Source organism: Vanessa tameamea, chromosome 12, assembly GCF_037043105.1.
Source record: "Vanessa tameamea isolate UH-Manoa-2023 chromosome 12, ilVanTame1 primary haplotype, whole genome shotgun sequence".
In the NCBI taxonomy this organism is placed as follows: Eukaryota; Metazoa; Arthropoda; class Insecta; order Lepidoptera; family Nymphalidae; genus Vanessa; species Vanessa tameamea.
Window position 1 is genome coordinate 4,128,949 of NC_087320.1, and position 20,373 is coordinate 4,149,321.

A 20,373-nucleotide genomic window follows, 5' to 3' on the forward strand; every position below is an offset into this window, starting at 1 on the left:
CGTATTTATATGAGTGTAATCTAAAATTAAAAAGTGTATTTTTATAGTATTTAATTAATAATTATTTTATGTTTGCTAGTAATAAAACATTTAGTATCAGACTATTCATGTTGTAGATAAGAAGCAAATTATTTAATTAAAATAAAAAACTATTTATGGAATAAAATACAGTTTACACCGATTAATTTATTTTACAGTTTTATTAAATTAAATGACCTAATATTATTTATGGGCTTGTGATATTTCGGATAAGATCAAACATAATTATTATTTATTGTATTAACATTAGCTGTATTTCGGGAGTCAGTTACTGCCCAAGACTATATGATATATAGTTTATTATCATATTAGTACAGATTAAACAAAAAAGTAATTACGAATTGAATTAACAAATTAATATAGATTAAAAAATATATAGAAAGTAACTTATTAAAGTTGACATAAATTTAAAAAATATAGGTATATTAACTTATACAATTATTCCAAATTCAATTGTTATTTTGAAAATAAACTAAAACACGACTATCACGTTTTACATTTCGTGAATTACTTTGTTGAATTTATTTTATTTTATGATGAGAATTATGAAGGCGTGATTGTGCATAAATAATCTATTTAGTTCGGGTCTATTAGAGATATTAATATTCAATAATAAATAACCGTTAATAAAATCCAACAATGAGGTGTCACGTACTTAACGAAATATAATTATTATTTCAAACACGCAATTTTATAACAAACATATATCGACTTAATGGAGAGTTCGAACATTTTTATTAGTTTTAAAGTACTTATATTTATAATTCAAGTCTTATATCTAATAAATTTAATAGGCGTATAAATGCTTGTTCTATTATAAAAACATTTATTATATACACTAGCTGAACCCGCGCCTTGCCACCCATACAGCATATATAAAGGTCCTTAAATAAGTTAAATCCTCTTCTTTTTTATTTGATCAGTCAAGAACGCACAAACTTATAACTTTATTTTAGTCAATAAAAAGTTAAATTATAATAAATGTTATATTCTTTACTTAAGAAATGATTGATTCTCCAAACAAACTGTCACACCCTGTTCACACCCTTAAATGATGATTTAAGTAATTAAAAAATAACCTATGTTGTTCCCCGGAACTCAAACTGTCTGTATACCAAATTTCATTTAAATCGGTTCAACGGTTTCAGCGTGAAGAATATCTTTAATCAATATCAACTTTCGCATATATAGGATTATTGGTAATTCGACGTATTCCCGTTAGGAGGTGATAGGGGTGACTATTTGGGATAATTTTAACCCCCATATGCATGATGCAAAAGTGAACCGTTTTTGAGTTATCACGTTTTTTAGATTTTTTCAAAATAAGTTAAAATTGCAACTTCAAAAATTTATTAAAAAAAAAGGTTTCGATTAAAATCTACTTTTTTCTTCTGATTTATAAAAACGATTAAACACTGGATATTTTTCAATATTTAAACAATAATTATCGGTCCAATTTAAAAATGCGAGACGGAAAACGATATTATTTCAATTTTTTTTTTGCCCTCAAATATGCCTGCAAAACAAAAAAAATCATTATGAAACTTGTTCTGCAGATTATTTAAAAAAAATAATCGTTTAATTTGCTTTCCGAAAATGTATAAAAACTAGGAATTTATTTCAAAGCAACCGAAATAAAATGATCAGAAAGTACGCTGGCGGCAATTCGTATTCGAACATGACCGAATTCGTACTAAAGGTCTCTCTTTAAAATTCCCACAAAATTGATTTAAAATAATAACTAATGTAAAAATACTTACTTATTTACTTAACTTACTTACTTAATACAAATTTAAAATTAAATTTGGATTCATAAACAGTTCAGTAGCTAAGTTACAATTAAGACATTTTGTATTATCATTTGAATCCTGTATTATCATTTTAATCCTGTGCACGTTAATATGGGGGTTAAAATTATCGCAAATAGTCACCCCTATCACCTCCTAACGGGAATACGTCGAATTACCAATAACCCTGTATAATAGTAATAGGGATTTCGTATTCTTCTTTTAGTAGATATAAGAGAAATACTGTAGTATTTTAAAGCACTATCATTTTAAATAAATGTTTTTTCAAATATTTCTTAACACCTGAAGATGCTTTATTTTCATGTATTATTAATTATGTATGCCGCTGATAATTTGTTGACAACTCATAAAATATTCTATAAATAGTGATGTAGCAAAAAGTTACCGACCACATTCGCACTAGCAACTCCTTATATAAATGTTGTTGACAATTGAATTTATTAAATTGACAAATCGATCCCTTAGAAGTTTAAAAACGCATGTAAATTATTCATTCAATTCACTTGCTATCGTTTTTATTTGTATTTATTTCAGAAATTTCTGATATACATATATGTACGTATTTGTTGTATTAAATTAATATTTGTTCAGCACTTACGATATTTAAAAAAAACAAAAACATTGAAAACTGATAAATAAATTAATTGAAATGAAAAATACTTTCCTATTTCTGTGTTTTAAGATAATTATAACCGCTAAAATAAATATTTATCAATTTAAATAAAAAAATATTATGACAATGCAGGTAAGTAAAAAAATATTGGTAATTTCAAAAATTGATTACAACGAATTATAGATTTTTATAAACAGATAGAACGAATGAATGATTTGAAAGGAATCGCAAAGTCTTAAATATAAATAAAAAATCTGTAATCGTCATATACTTCCCGGAAGTTAATCGGTGTCAGGCTGGCACCAGTGAGCCCTACATTAAAATTCACCGAACAAATGCTCCAGGAGTTATCACGTATCGAATAGAATAGAGCTATAATGTTTTATGATCCCTTGTGCGCCTTACTGGTCGCACTTCGGTGTTCGAATGTTAAATAAATAAGCATTTGACATTATCGATACCATCAAAACATATCGAACTACGCTTGAACGAAATTGAGCTGTTAAGTTGACTCTTTCGTTCCAGTTTAAGCGCTTTTAGACTATATTCAATTATTTTATTACCATTAATAAATATATCGATACTTTATTGTATCTTTTATATTTGTTGATTTGATGAATAATTTACTACTGTGGGTTGTTAAATTCTATTGTTGGAGGATTTCAAAGTGAGCTTCCTAAGATTTATTTGTTTTAACGAGTATTGATGTATATAAAATGTCTTTAGACAATGATCACGAAATTTTGCTGGCTTTACCTCTTAAAGTAATACTGTTAAAATAATGTGTTCAAAAAATATATTTACCTCTTCGAAAACCACCTAGTAACGCAAAATATATACAAAAAATATGCATATACTGCGAAAAATTTACGTTGGGTATAGGTTTTTTTAGATTTACATGTTAATTAACTAACTAGCATTTAATGTTAATTATAATTAATATTTCTTGCACGGTGAGATGAAAGTTTTTGCTGTCGGTGCAATAGATTAGAACGTCGCGGAGGGAGGCAGCCAGCTTGCATATGTTCAAGTGATTTTTCACGGCTACGGAACCCGTGTCCAAAGGGCACGCAGTGCGGTGTTGCAATCACGATCCTTGATCACGACTGGCTCTTACTATTTATTAACCCACATATTATTTATACGAAACAAACAAATATGGAACTTATATTTATCATCTTAAGGTTCAAGCCAACAGCAAATACAATTTGGTTTATACTCATATGCAATAACATAGATGGGACGAATGAAATTAAACTCTATATCCCGGTTATAAATATCAGAATAAGCGCATTGTTTAATTGGTAGGTTAGTAAAATGTCTCTAGACCGTGTCGCTACTAGCCGTAAATGCATTAAGTTTGTTTTAGAGATAATAATCGTTGCGAATGCGAATGCTTTGTTGTTTCAAAGATAGAGTTGTCGTCAGTGATTTATTTTTGGTCAACTCTTGTTGGACTTAATAGAAATAAAGGCGATGCGCTTTTATACGAAGGCACGTTTTAAGTATCCTTTGCTTTTGAAAAGATTGCGAAAGTATTTTATACGGAACTAGACGGCGTTCGCGATTTGATCCTTATAATGTTATGTATAGATTAAACATTCAAATAAAATAGATATAATTACTTAGTACTTAAAAAATATATATTATGAATAATTTTGGTTCGATTTTAACAGACATAGTTGAGTAAATATTACCGTTAAAATCCCACTTCTGGACAATGGCCTTACTTCTGGGTAGTAGGTACTTGGTACTAGATCAATTAACCAACGCATGAAAAATTTGTGATCTGATTTGAGTTTGCGATCATTTGACTAAAATCCGTATTACGTAATATAGTGTTTAGGCGAATTTGTTATTAATTGGTATTATTGTTGATAAACATTGATTTATTGGACTGGTGAATACTATCTCTTTTGCTTTTTAAAAGTATTTATAAGCAACTAGAACTACAAGTCACGGTCTCGACTAAGGTAATTAAAAAGTAATATACTAGTGAAAACTACGGCAGGTCAGGCGAAATCAAAAATAAAAGTATGTATACTTTATTCAAGTAAGGTCTTATAAACTCACTTACTCTTGTAATGTACTTTTACAATTAATTTAATGCTTAAGCAGAATCGAGCGAATGCTTAAGCGATTCGAAAATTTAAAGGAAACACGTATCAAAATGGCGTGTCACCGTAAATCGGTTGTCAATATTTCCAGAGTGAGTTACGAAGTGATTCCTTGCAAATTCACACTGCAGCCAATGGTTTGGAAAGTAGATGCTACCGAGAAGAACCGACACGAAACTTAGTATCCAAAATTTATATGTACTTTTTATACGACGATATAAATTTGTCTTGTTGTGCTCAAAAGAGAATTGAATCAAATAGTGATTGAGTAAAATGTGCTTAAAGAGTGCTCTTTGACTCCTTTAAATAAAATTTTCATGTTTTATTCTTAGAACGCATCTGTCCTACGCATGAAGGTTTTCGTAGAATCCAAAGCCTCTGTATAGCTTAACGTGTGCGTCAACAGTCAGTCAATCAGGACATTGTCTTTTTATAAGCTTTTATAAAAAGACATGGCTTTCATAGACAAAGACATAAACATCACCTGAAAATATGTTTGGGTCAAATGTTGCAACTAATTTATAAACTGCTGAATTTTTGTTGCTGGAGACTGTAACAAATAAATATCTTTTTTTTTTCAATAAAACCTCATGAAATGTTCTTTATTTTATTTATGAAGTTATATTATAATATAGTTATTAATATAATAATATAATGAAATAGTAGAACAAGTTAAATATAACTCTCTTATCACTGACCATATCAAGTAACTTTATTACATCAAGGATATAATAAGCATGACTTATAATAATTTCTGGGTATAATTTCTAAAGATTTCTTTATAAAATTAAGATAAGTAGAAAACATAAAATTCCATAATATACAGACAACATCCAACAGCAGCATTCCACGAAATACGGTGACAGTGATTCCCACGCCATAGTTTTAAGTTCGTACCATTAAAAACTTGTTTATTCAATATTTTGTCAACTTTATTATACGAACAGACTTACCTGCTACTTTTTACGACTGCGAATGACTTGTGAAATAAAATTCACTATTCGGTTCTAAATTCAACGCATCTCAACCTAATATTAACATATAAAAATAGCATGAAATTCTTACATATATAAATTTAAAACATTAACATAACATTAGCATTTCTTACAAGTGCCAAAGGAATTTCGTTGAAAAATATACAAGGTCTCGTCGTATAACTTTACACATTTCTTCCTGATTTTCGGGGCATAATCAAAACAACCACCTAACCTGGTTTATTAAAATAATTTTGTTAAAGTGCGTGCGGTGCGTTCCGATACTGCGTTCTGTCACGCGAAGTAGCCAACGCAAAGTTTCCTTTGCTCTCTAAGCTGGAAACCTCATATCTACTTTGGACCTTATTGCTTTGACAAACAGCGAAACAGTACGAAAAATTCTTTTCACGAACAATGTTGCCTAATATTGTTTTTAATAGAAACGTAATCGGAGGTTAAACCAGTCCCTCTGAGTTATTGTTGTGGCGTATTCATAAACATAGATTAAGATTATTTTAGGTGACATGGAAAAAGTCATTAGACGTAAATGTATAAGTTCGTACGTATCTTATCGCGACGATGTATGTACACAGATTTAGTTGGCAACAATATGTCAAATGAATGTCAATAAGTCACAAGATATGCTCATAATTTATCTTGTCAATTCTATGTATGAGTTGAAAACATAGACCTAAGTGCATGGATCAAATATTTTATATAGAAAACTTTATTAAACGAAGAAACTACTTGATGGAGTAATTGTTGTATTTTGTTTTATGAAAAACTTAAAAATTCCAACAAATTGCCTACGTAAACCAAATATGCGCTTCTTTAATTCTAATTACATTTTTTCTTTATTTTATACAATTCTACAATCCAAACGACAGTTAGAATCGCCATGTTATAAAAATGACAAAAAGTTTTTCTTTTTTCGAGTTAAAAATGAAAAGAGTAATTGTCTTAAAACCAGGACTTAGGTTATGTTTATTATACAATTTTAATATTTAGTAAAATTTTAGAAAAACAGTTGTTTACAGACACGATAACTGCGGTTTCGAACTAATTAAATTTAGGGTTTATTTTAGATAGAGTACGAGTCAATTTTATACTCATGAATCAATAGTTATTTATATAAATACTTATATAATTCACTTATGTAACAATTTAAGCATAGAAAATAATCAACTAAATTATTTGTGTTTTTATTTATATTTAAAATTAACCAATGTTATTTTGATCAATTATTAAGTAAGTATTAATTATTTTATACATAAATATTATAATTATATATATTGTAAAATAATATTATATCCGTATCTTTTGCCTAGACTTAAGCTATTTGAATACATTTTGTATTTAAAATATTTCTTAAGATAATACTAAGGTACACCACAATGAATGGCCGAATTTTGTTTATAGGTATACAATAGATCAGTTGTCCCCTTTCTTGCCAGAGCATTCTCGAAGGGGGCGGGGGGTGACATAGACAAATGACGCACAACCCTGGCGGCGGCATGAGTTATAGCCACCAATCGAGAGTGCTTCTCTGGCAGCCATTTTTAATTTTTAGGGGTGCACTACCCCTGCTTGTATTATTATTAAGAAACCGTACCCATAATAGACCGAACTGCTCCCAATTTATACTTGAAATCGGTTACGATAAAACTAAAACATTTTCAATAACATTTAAACAAAAGTGAAGCATTCGTTATCCGGAAATAGTTTATAAAAACGGCGTTAAAAAGCTCATCCAAAATAAAAAGTAATGGATTTTGGAGTGTCAATAAAATTAACCTTAACTAAATAACCGCGTAATAATACAGTTTAACGTGTCATTAAGAGGCGGTGAACGAATTAAGCGGACATCAAAAGTGTCATAAATCACGCCCTCTAGTGCCGTTATATTGAACCACGGGGCAGTGGTCGCTATCTCAATCTTGTCCACAGTATGATTAACGCTTCTATTACTATTACGCACCAGTTTGCTTACATTTATATTAACGTATCAATAAGCCATCGCAACTACGTAATAAAATATAGATTAAAAATAGCAGCGAGATTATGCGTTCTGTTATCTGATTAGAAAACTACACTGTTTAGAACAGTGCCATCTAGTGGCGGATAGAAGAACTAATTTGGTATAAAAAGTATTGGAATTTTTATTGAACTTTTATTACAGGCTAATAAATATTACATAAGTACTAACAAACGTGTTAAAAATGCCCCAGTTGATACCGCGGCAGTTTATCACAACATAAATAGGAAAGCATTAATAATTCATCGCAATGACTGACGTATTGACGTAATTAGCGCAATTACGGCCCACCCAGCATGCGAGTACTCACTATTCAGTCTAATATATTAATTATTTATCCCTTGCCCAACTTAGGGCAGCAGATAAGTGCATTCTTCACCTTTATCTAGTCGAGGTTAAACCGCCTATGTAATTAAAGGTAAACTAAACGGAACGATGACAATAGACGGTCGGCCTTGTTCTCAGATTATGGTTGAGATAGGCCATTTAATTTATCCACATAATACACATACTTAGTGAGTTTGATAAATAAATGTATAATAGGTGCGTGTTTCCGCGGTACTCGTTTAGAATTATAATGTTTAATTAAATTAGTGAGGTCGAAGACCTTTTAGGCCGCAAGATTATCATTCTCGAAAGAAATAGAACAAAAAATTACGTTAATATTGTTTTTTAATATTTCACAATGAACTATATACAGAAAAATAAATTAGAGGTGAAGTATTTCAATGAAATTAGTGTTGGTTATAAAGTAATTATTTCGAGGAACTCTTAAAGGGTCGTAATATAGATCGAGGTCTATTTTACCCTTTAACGGTCAAGGGGACCAACTTTTGGAATGTTTGCAATTACTTCGGCTAAAAATTAAATATATGTCCGGAATTTTAGCAAAGAATTCGTATCGTAAATAGCAACTGTTAAAACCGTTCTAAATAACATTTTACCAACAGTTCATGGAATGTTTTAGACATTTCTTATAGAACAAAATACGATTTGATACAATCAGTTGCAACATTAAGATAGACAGCAGTTTGTATTTCAAATAATTAATCGATTTATTTAAATAAACTAATATTTATAACGATATGTTTATATTATATAAATAGTTATTTATAGTAGTTGTGTATTATTTAAAATGAATGTTGATATTAATAAAATCAGTAAATATTGTAAGCACCTATTTAAATATAGAACTATACGGAAAGTGTTTTGTGTTACATACTTATAAAATTATTTTCGCTTACTGCTGAATTCGTTATAGTATTTGAGTATTTTCTTAAATCTATAATGACACAAGAGTTATACTACTTAGTATAAACTAGCATTTGTTTTACATACAGATTAACAAGAATATAAAAAAGACTATTTATTACATAACTAAATGATTACCATAACTGTAAATATTTTATCATATCAATAATTGTATAGCACAAAAGTGAGATACAGTTTTATTATCTTACAACCAATCTTTTGTATCTTTATAATTAAAGAATTATTTTCTTCTACTTCATTATAAAAACGTTTGCGTTTTTTTTAGACAATACTCTTATAATATTTTTGAATTTAGAATGTAGTTTCAAAATACGCATCTTATATTTAGGAAATGCCGCGTAATATTTTCATTCTATTTTCAAAATATCCAATTAAAAATATCTTAAAGTGTATGTAATAATGCAATATAATCTGTGCAGATTTATCTACACAACGGACTAGCAGACGGCTGTAACGGCGTTTTAAAGAGGTAACGCGAACGCTAACACGCACGAACACATAAATAATTTCGGCGGGAACAAATGAGCAAGCTGATTAATGATTTACGTACCCAATTCCGTGTCCAGGATGCGCAGTACATAATCTAGCTCGCTACAATACCTACGAGAGTAAACATTTCTAACTTAGCTATTTTTGGTGTTGGAACTAATTATCATGAACTTTGTGTATATTGATGTAATTATACTGTATCTATTTATATAACATGTATCAATACATTTTTTTTTAATTATTTTTAAACTAAAAAGTTGTTACTGTGCCTTACTGGTTCGTGTATAATGGTTTTGAATATAGATGTATTATCATATTGTTATTATCAGCGTTTGTTAGAAGAGTGTCAAAGACTACTTTATCTATAATTATTGCAAAATGATAAAACATTTTATAGAGTTAATGACTTCATTGATGTAATTATTTATCTTTATATATATAAATATTTTGAGTCGGTCCTTAGATGGTTTAAATTGACCTACCCGATGGTAATAAAACATTATTATAGTTGAATTTTAACTGATATATTTAATATGTTCTTCGTTAAACTAAATATATAATATAATCCATATTATTATTCATGTAAAAAATAAATGAGTGAGAAATAATTGATATTAGGTACGGTACCTATGTTGAAATTCCAACATCAACACATACATTTTAAGTGAATAACATCATAGTTACAAAATACTTCGAACGAGATTAATGAATAGATGATCTGTTTGGTTTGAACCAACGAAGAGATTCTACCAAGAAACATTGCAATTTTTTAACGACCATATATTATTATTATTATTACATAATTTGAGCCTCGTATCGATATAACAATTGTATAAATCAATGTTCGGTCAGGTGTTACCAAGTCCACTCCGGAGGGTCGAATACGCCGAGCTAGAGGTTTTCACATGATTTACTATACCCTTATTGACGACCTTTTAATTTCATTTCGTAATCGGGTAGGGATGCAACGGCCCCAGGGATAAAGTAACAGCCTGTAATGTCGCTCTGCTGGACTAAAGCCTCCTCCCCTTTTGAGGAGATACTTGAAACATATTCCAACACTGCTTCGATGCTGTTGGTGGATTACGATGTTTTTAATCTACTTACATCAAGTTGTTTTTTTTTTTACAAAAATGTCTTTTGTCTTTTTATGGTCTAAAATAAAGCTAGACCACTCATGTATTTATTGATAAAAATATGTACATTCAATGTTATTCATATTTTAACTTAACGTTGAAAAAAATAAATATAATAATTTCGTAATCGAGATAATATAAACCGCGCAACAATATCGGCTTTGGACACACATATCGAATTAACCGCCACGCTAAGCTAAAGCCTACAGAAGATTTACTTGCTGGGTAATATCGTTTCCCATTTAGCATCGGCACCGATATCACAATACAGACTGCCAGCCGATTTAAATTTATTTCGGACGTCGGTAACTTCCAATTTAAACCTCTTAATCCTCTATGATGTATGTCGGTATTCGGTGGGATTAAAAGTTCCACGGAAAATAACCGGGAAAACCTTTTCCGGGGCCGGATTGACCCGGCCAGAAGCGGGATTAGGCGACCGGCATTGGATATACATAAATCTCGAGCAAGGCTTTGGAGCGGACGCATTAAGCTTCTAGATACGTCATTTTGTGACGAGCGTGTAACCTCGCCGATACTAATCTCGCAATTCCGCGGGTACCGAAAATACATAATTTCAATATTAAAATTCAGCGGCGGCCGCGTCCCGCTCACAATGGTCGCTCTGTCGTGCATGGCGTCATAAATAATTCAATTTCATAGTAATAAAATACGCGTGACCGGCGCTACGGCGTGAAAACTTTTCAGCAATTACGGGTTGAATATAACAAAAAGCGTCTATCGATCCGACACGGGCGGCGGGGTCGCTGAGGCCCGTCCGACACACTCGTAATTCATGCATCAGCTTGCGCGGAAGGGTTGCCACGAGTGCCATGAGTGCAGCTTCGATGACTTATACTTTGTATTAATGCGTACCAACATAGGAATCCAATCCGCGAGGGTTAATTAATTTAGAAGCTATCTTCAATACTGATATTAATGCATGCTTTACGTTTAAGTGGTTTATTTAAGTCTCGCATATGTTTTACTGCCTGCGTAATTGAAAATGAAGATAATATTATGCTAACTCTATATTATTTATCTTCAAGTATAATTCATGCGGTTTATATTTGACTTCATATAATTATATATGAATAATGTATCGTTGTAACTGAAATTACATTTATATAACTAATATAAATATTGATGTCGTATAAATAAATTAATACTATTATGCAATATTTGCACAAGGGAAAGCAATGAATATTTTATAATTAATACGAGATGTATTTGGTATTACAAAATTGCTTTTTATTGTTAACCTAAGACATTTCTGTACATTAGTTGTGAATAAAAAATATGAGGAATAGTGTAGTTGCATAGCGTTGTCCATAAATGACTGATTTATTGCTGTTTAATTACGGCAATTAGTTACGCCTCTAGTGTTATAATTCGCATTGACACGTAGTAGGACTGCCTAGGTATTACTAAAAAGTGGATACTAGCTCCGTATTGCATGTTGATTGAACATTATAACGATAGCAAAAAATAAACGATTAACACTTTATGCTACCTGTTCTGCTGAGATCTGCTTAGTCTTATGGATTAAGCTTATCGTATTCAGATTAAAGATAAATATTATTTTTTGCATAAATAATATCAAAAATAATTTATAAAAATCTGTTTTGTTTTATATGAAGATTTAAAAATTAATTTAAATGATGTTAATATTACAATGATTATTATCTTAAAGAAATCTATTCCATACTAAGTTACCCGGATGTGTCGGTCAAGCAGCCATTAAAATTAGGGTTGGGCCACGAAACTCAGCTAGGGCTGGGCCGAGGCGCGCGGCTGGGGATCGGTGCCCGAACAAAAAAAGAACACAATCATACAACAATGAATAACTGCCGCGCAACGATGCCGACGAGATGAAAGATTTCTCAACGTCCGAATGTTCTTGTTACTTGTAACTCAATATTGAACCGATGCGTTTTATTGCTATAAATATTAAACAAACAACATCGCTGCTTTAAACAACCATAAACAAAAATGTATTTTATTTTTGCGTACGATTTCATTTTATTTCAACGGTTTCATTTTGAAATTAATATAAAAAATATTTAGTTAAAGATGCGAGTGATTCTAAAAAAACTGTTAATAAAGGAGTCGAAATTAAAAAGCAATTTGGAAACCGTTACTAATTTAGAGCGGCGCGGCACGACTCTCAATTTGGGGGCGCGGCTGGTGGAAGGGGTCCTAATCTAAAAGTTGTCAGTTAACAGGCGGGCAGCTGTGACCGCTATGTACACCCACCCTTATATTTTGATGCGTAAATAGATGTGCAGGTATGGCCGAAGTAATTTTTAAAAACCAAAATTATACATAAAAGATCATTTAATACTAGAGAGTCCATCCAATCATTATATAAATAGATACATTTTAAATTAGATATAAACTTAGACTTTCTATTTATGATTATGATACATAATCAATTTTTAATTGTAAAAAATATATGGTAAAGGTTTATTTACGCACAGTGAAGCAAGGCGGCAACAGCTATCTAGATCTATTTAATTATACGGACCGGACCTATCGCGGAAAAAATATTCTCATAATAGATCAAAATGTATCAGTCTTAGATTAGAATGTAGGTAAATAACGCCCATTTTTTAATTTTAATTGACGTCGTCACATCGCTCTCTGGTAAATTAAATGTCACTTTCGAGCGTTAAGCCCAATTAACCGAGCTACTCTACGTGTCATTTTGATTTAGGCAGTGATTCTCAAAGTATGTGCTAACGGTTTCCCCAGGGTCTCATTAGTCGGTAAATTCGACATGAACAGCAAAATTTATATTAGATAAGGCAATAAATCAAGTTCTTCCTACTCAAGCGCGAGACCGATTTTAATCTTTTTAAACATCACCTAATTCTTGTGCGCCTACGCATCTCTAAATTTGAAATTCGAATAAGTCGTAATATGAACACCGGTCGAATGTCTTAAAGCGTTTTGTGTGGAGCTACGTAATTAGCATATGATGCTTAGTTGAATTCGATATACCATTTCAGGCGTGTCTAATGCCACGTGTTTACTTTATGGTATTATATATTTTTACATTTTCGACTGTCGATTGGTAGTAGTTTTGAGAAGTTTATTGCTATGTAAGCACATAAACATGTCGGAGTTAGGTATGCGGTGTCAAATGGTAAAAACAAATGGCGACGAATGTTCGAATTTTAAATTTTAAACAAAATTATAGAAATGATTTGAATAAAATTGAAAACGACTGCTGAGTATTTCGTATTCATTTATAAATTTTAATACGAGTTTTAAATATTGATTTAATTTAAATGATTTTAAATTAATTAATTTTTCCTTTACTCTTAATTATTGTTTATGTTACCCGTGATATTGGTTTTATATTATTCTATTGTGATTAGATTAAATGAGTTGATTTAAAAACAAATTATGTTCTTTATTCAAACTTAAACAAATAGTAATAAAAGTATCGGAATTCAATAGAATATAATAAAAAATGCTATATTGTATTTGTATTTCATAATTAATATTTTTATTGCATGCATTACAAAATATAAATGAATGATATGAAGTCTTCATTTAAATATTTTTATTATAAAATGAATTAATAATATTTATTTAAGTTTTCATTTAATTATAATAGTACAATACGGTATCATTTCATCTTGTGGAATTCATTGTAAATTACACATCCGACTTAATTAATTCCATTATCATTGTTATGTCCAAACAGCGATATCGATTATATTGTAGGTTTCCGAGTTGAATTTGCAACTTCATTCCATTGGACTTCACCATTATCTTGTCAAGCTGCATTACTAATTTTTTATATAAAAATCTATTGATTTAGATTGAGAATTGATTGAGAATATAATAGAATATTAATTTCAATAATATTTTATCGTCTTTATCGATATTTATTTAAAAATCGATAATATTATAAAACAATATTTTGTTGTATGTATCGAACGGCTGAATGATGGTTATTTTATTTACAATGTACATGTCCCCATCCCCATGACTCAAAGTAGAACCTAATTCTTCAACCGGTTTAGGATCGCCGCCCGAACGGCTCGGTAGAGACTTTTAAAATAAACCGATTATGCAAAATAGGCCTTGTGCACGCTGATAAATAAAAATGGCTGAATAATTCAATGAAAATTTAAATATTATCACCATAGACACAATTTCACAACGCACCGCATTGACGTATTGACGCAATTAGTATTATCAATTTCAACTTAAATCGTAAATTTTAAGTCGCAAGTTATTTTTTTAAATAAAATTTGATCGTTTCATTATTATTCTAAACGACGAATAAAGTCAAGCTGTGACGTTTGAAAAGACAAAAATGTATTTATACAATAGAAATTTCAGAGAAAGGAGAAATTTCATTATCCCATTCGGTGTCCAGTTTTTACGTAAGTCAAAATCTCTTATCTCGAAGACATTTCAATAGCAACTAAAAAACAAACAATAGAAAAAATATCTCACAAGGCTACAGTGGAAGGCCGGACGCAGCTAAATGAAAGAAGTTTGTAAAAAGTTTGACACATTTTTAGAAACATCAGGCACGCAATGCCCGCTCTCGCGGACCGATCGTAAATTTTGTGTAGCGTCAGAATGAAAAAGGGGACATCATTGTTGAAAGTTTTTAAGCGCGTTTTGTGATTTTCAACTTAAAACCGTTCTGAATATGCATAATCATGATACGTGTTAAGTAAATTTTTAAGCGCTTAATGCTATAACGTAATCCGGTTAAATAGATTAGAGCTATTTTTTAAGCAGCCGTTGTTCTTGACTGTCTTCATCAAATACAAAAATACCACATTAAAAACTACTGTAGTAAAATTACCTTTTTTCTATTATGAAAATATAATATACATTTACGTCCTTATAATTCTATTGTGTAGCACAAAACCCCAGCTAGCCAAAAATGTTTAACAGGATACATTATTTAGATTGAGCGAGAGATTTTCCCGCGATTCCTTTAAGCAATCAGATGTTGGTTATTGCGAGCGTCGCGTCTACTCCCCCATATATTTCCTGCGCGGATAACTGAAAGAAGTGAGCTTCTTTCTACCGAGGAACGATAAGAATTTCATTTCCTCGCGGCTGAGAAAGCCTTCGCTATCTGAGGAAGTCGCTGACAAAAATACCTAAGTGATAAAAGCTGTGAATTCAGTTCAGGCACCTCGAATATTGTTCGCTTGCTATGTTTTTGGTATTCATAGCACGTAATGTTATTTTTACGATTTGTTTACTTATTAAGATGATCTCTGTATGAAATATAAAACATTTATATTATAAAGAAATAAAACTCAGTCTTTTTCGTGGAATGACGCTACATACTGGACGCGGCTTTGATTTTATGAATTCCAAACGCTAGGTCAAAACTTTGGTCTCAGACCTTTGTCGAAAAAACTTAAAGCGACCTTTGAATTTTGTTAAAGGAAATCGATCTCAAACGTGATTAACTTACGGTCGGTATTACGGTGACACTGTGTCTAAAAGTACGGTTTCGCTTTAAGGTCCAAGATTCTGGATGACATCTTTTATCTCGATACATTCCAACTCGATCTTTAAAGACTTGGACTTTAGCCGCCAATATTTTTTGTTTGTTTATTATATTATAATTTCTACATCTAAGAAAAACATATTTTTACATTTATCTTTGATTGTTTAAGTTTATGGTTTTAGTTTGGTTCTAAACTATTTGACACATAACTTACTGTTCAAAATTACATATTTATATTGCCATAAAAATATGTAATTTGTGAATAAATTATCACATTTACAACATATGAATATATTGTAAACAATAATATACAAATGCATTGATTATTGCGTTATATTTATGAACATACATAGTATAGGTATATACGATATTATATACCATATTAACTGTAAATACTTAGGTATTGGTTTTAGAAACAATATAAAATTAACGATATTATCATTAATGTAATACTTACAATTATTATAAATCCTTTTAAAGCCTTTTATAAAGCACTTATTAAAATTAATGATGACACTAATGCACTAGTAAATAATCTTCGTTATCACAGAATACACGAATACACGTGTTCATCTACGTTTCTTATTAGATCACTATAATATCTTTTAATATAATATAATTTTAATCATCTTTATTAATTAATTAATGATGTTAATAAAGCTTTACGCTCACTTGTTCGATACGTTTGGTCTATACAAATCCTTATTTACAACTGACACTGTTGCCCATAATATAATAGAGTCGGAACGCACCTAGCGGTGAGAAGGCATCTGCCGCGCAGTGCACTAAAATCTATTCCACAATAAACATCGTATCGAAGTTCTATTTAAAAAAAAAAAATTCTAACACAACTCTACGACCCCAACACTCGTTCTCAACTGTACAAAAAAGTCACGAGGTAGGGGAAAATTTCGTAAGCCATTACTACACAAAACTTTTGACACGAGTAGTGCGCTTGGGCAAAGTCTATTTTAGTGGGGCACGAGACAGCGATAGTCTAACATCGTCTATTCGATACGCGCGGAAGAGAGACGAATAGATGAATGTGTGTTGCATTTGATTAAAGTTTGGGGGACCAAAGAATACTGTGAGCAGCGGGATACCGAGTAGGTGGTGATATAGCTTTCGTAGCTCGCCCGCTCCCAAATCGAATGCGATGAGTAATAATATTTGAAAAAGCAAGATTTGTTACCTGTCGGCCGCTGGGAGATAATGCATAGCGTTTTTTAGGAGAGAAATACAATTAACTAGCCCCAAATCATAAATCATTCCGTTGTACGAATACTCCAGGACGCAGGTTGTACAATTATCTCCAGCGATGTAATGGTTACGGAAAATTAAAGTATTCTTTTTTGCCATAGAATTTTGAATAGTTCTAATAATTGCATTAACCACCGGTTAGTCTTAGGATCTGCACAAATACCATTTGTTTTCTATTAATACTCAAGCAAATGAATCGCTAGGTTTTATTGCATCAATTATAGTAAAAGGTAGGTTCTCAATTGATGTAATTTTAAAATTACGGCCTGCCTCAAAGCCTCAATTACACCATAGTGCTCGAGCACCTCGACTCTACAAAAGCGCCAATCGCTCACGTTTGAAAATTACCTTTCTAGTCGGTATAGAAACTGTCGGACGCTCTCGGAATACTCGTCCCGGCCGACAAATCGGGACTCGAACAACGCAAATTACGGAGCCGACAACGACTTGACTCGATTCGAAAATTGCATCGAGTTCTCGCAATCGGGAGGTCGTGAGGAGGCTAATGAAGACGTTAAGTTAAACCGTAGCGGCTTTTATAGAATGTTGTGGTGTTTATATTGATTTTTATGAGTATATAATTTTATTACGGCCCTCTCGACTCGATGGGCGTTACTTGCCACTTTATGTTTTGTTGTTATTGCTCGATGTTTCTTCGTTTCGGCCGAATCGATTTTTATTCCGCGAGGATAGTCTTGAAAATAATGATCAAAACAACTAAACAAATGATCTCTCGGTAAAAAACAGACGTGAGATGTATCGGGGTCGTGGTCCGGGGGCATAAATTTGGGTATATGTAAAGGAACGTCACTATAATCAACACAAGCAATTTAATTTAAGCGACATAAACACGGGACTATCTGGCAGTGTATCGATAAGGGTGAGGTAAATGACAAACTGCGCCAGTGAGAGAAATGCTTTAAATCGGTGTAGTTTTTATTTGTTTTATCTCTGAATTTGGAGGAACACTGCGAATGAAAAATACGAACAATGAGCTCTTAACGTGCCTCAAGTAAATGAACATTTTGTCTTCCTTTATCATTAAATTGTTACAATTAAACGTAAAAACAGTCATAATTCTTACTTACGTACAATAATTAATAGTTCTTAATTATAGCGTAAACTGTGTAATACCTACAGTGTTAAATTACATTATTTCAAATAATTAATAAAATAAATCTTTACCACTACAAGTTGCAAGTAGTGTATCTTTCGCTCAATAAAATTAATAACTATTTATTCCATAATAATGATTGCGATTACATTGTAATGGTAATAATTAATATAATTAGAACGATATGAGTACATACGTGCAACTTGTAATGTTCTTATGGAAGAATATTGAATATAGCTGCATCGAATGAACTCGATGAAAATATTGGGGAACGGGTTTCATTATTTCTGTATTGGTTACGATAGCATGCATAGTTGTTTTATTTAGCGAAAACGATGCAAGGGCACTAATCGATTTTACGCAAGTAATTAATCTTATCGATTTTAATATCGTTTTGTTTTAATTATAATCAGTTCTTTTTAATAATGCTTAGTTATTTTATATTTCTTAATGACGTGTTATTCCTAATTAGCTTGATTTATACAATTCATTTAAAAAAATATTTACGTAATAAAAATGTTAGTTAAGCGATAAATTCGGATTATATAATCACACATGAACAAACGCTACTCCATAAAACGGCTATTAATACTTCAGGAGTGCCATTCCTCCCACCTAATATTTCAAATACCAATAAGCCACTAACCATCGAACGCTCTAATCTAAACGGCCTTTTTTAAAACTAATAAAAGAGGCAGTTTAAAATAGCCACCGAAACTCTCGAGTGCTCGAAGGTTCGTCCGTCGTAAACAAGAGGCATGGTCGATCAGTTCTGAGCTGGCGGGTAATATGTATCATCATTACCTTCGGCTATATAAATCTTTCTGAATACATATGCTTTAATAGTAACAGAAAGATTACTGTTTTATTTAATGTTATATTACAATGTGACGATCGTTAGCAAAGATCGATAGAGCAATAAAAAATGTCCTTCGGTCATTACGTTTTTTGTTTTTTTTATACACTGCTCAACTGTTTTGTCAAACCTATTAGCACTTTTAGGCGGTTACATACGAAAGATAATTGTTTTAATTGTGACAGTTTAAAGATGTTTTTGTCAGTTTCGAGATTCAAAAAAATTCGTTCAATGTAATTAAGTGTTTCAAGACGGTGACACATAATTGTTATCACAAAAATAATTTTTGCCTTTCTCTACCTCGGCTCGCGTGCGTTTTAAAGGAATCTTGCATACGGAACGTTGGAATCGTTCGTCGAATAACTTCATTGAGATATAACTTTCTTAATAACTCAGGGAACAGTGCCCGCGGTGTTGCAATGGCTTTATAATTCTGCACTGATTACAAAGGGGAGCCGGCGGCCGCAATTTTGTCTTGTACCGATCGTGCTGTACATAAATTATCAGTTATTGATGAAGACATTAAGATTGAACTCTGAACAACAATTAATAAATATTGAGTTTTCGAGTCCAGATGATTAAAAAGTTATTAATTCCAATACTTTTGCGTAAATAATATATTATCTGTAAACAAATATAAAAATCGGGAAGTATATGATAACCTATGAAAATAATTCCGAGTTCAATTCCTTGCAAAAGCGATACTTTCGACACGACCGACTCATACGTGCCCCTAATGCAAGAACATTAATGTTATCATTTCGATTCAAGCGATGTTTTGCTGACGGTACATTAATAAGCGATTGTTTTCGTGTCTACTTTTGCACTTCGCTGAATCTGATTTTCGAACAGGACTTTTTGAAATCCACTTCTTATTTAACTCTCAACCAGTTTTACCTAATTCCAATGGTAATAACAGCGACTGAACAAATTAAATTAATTGCGTTCCATTTCATACTTATTATAATTAGCGCCTTCAGACTTATCTTACATTTCATTTATAATACGCATTAAATATTTATCTTACATGCGTGAATACAACTGTAAATTTATAATAAACGAAACTGGTTCTTTATTACTATTGACGACAATGATCCGATCGCAATTAGGTTTCCATTCTGTTACGATTTATTCTTTAAAATATAATCGAACAATCGTAC

The 20,373-nt window shown here is 31.3% G+C and overlaps 1 protein-coding gene across 2 annotated transcripts in view; it reads right to left on the bottom strand.

Annotated features, from left to right (window-relative positions):
- The window catches only part of LOC113392927 (homeotic protein antennapedia-like), a 164,688-nt gene that overhangs the window by 103,650 nt on the left and 40,665 nt on the right, over positions 1–20,373 (bottom strand). Inside the window, exon 1 of one of the 2 annotated variants that reach the window (XM_064216546.1) lies at positions 16,441–16,683. The exons of the other annotated variant lie outside the window; for it this stretch is intronic. The gene's annotated coding sequence lies outside the window, so the exon portion shown is untranslated. Of the gene's footprint in view, positions 1–16,440; positions 16,684–20,373 lie in introns of those variants that run through there. 2 annotated transcript variants of the gene reach the window in all.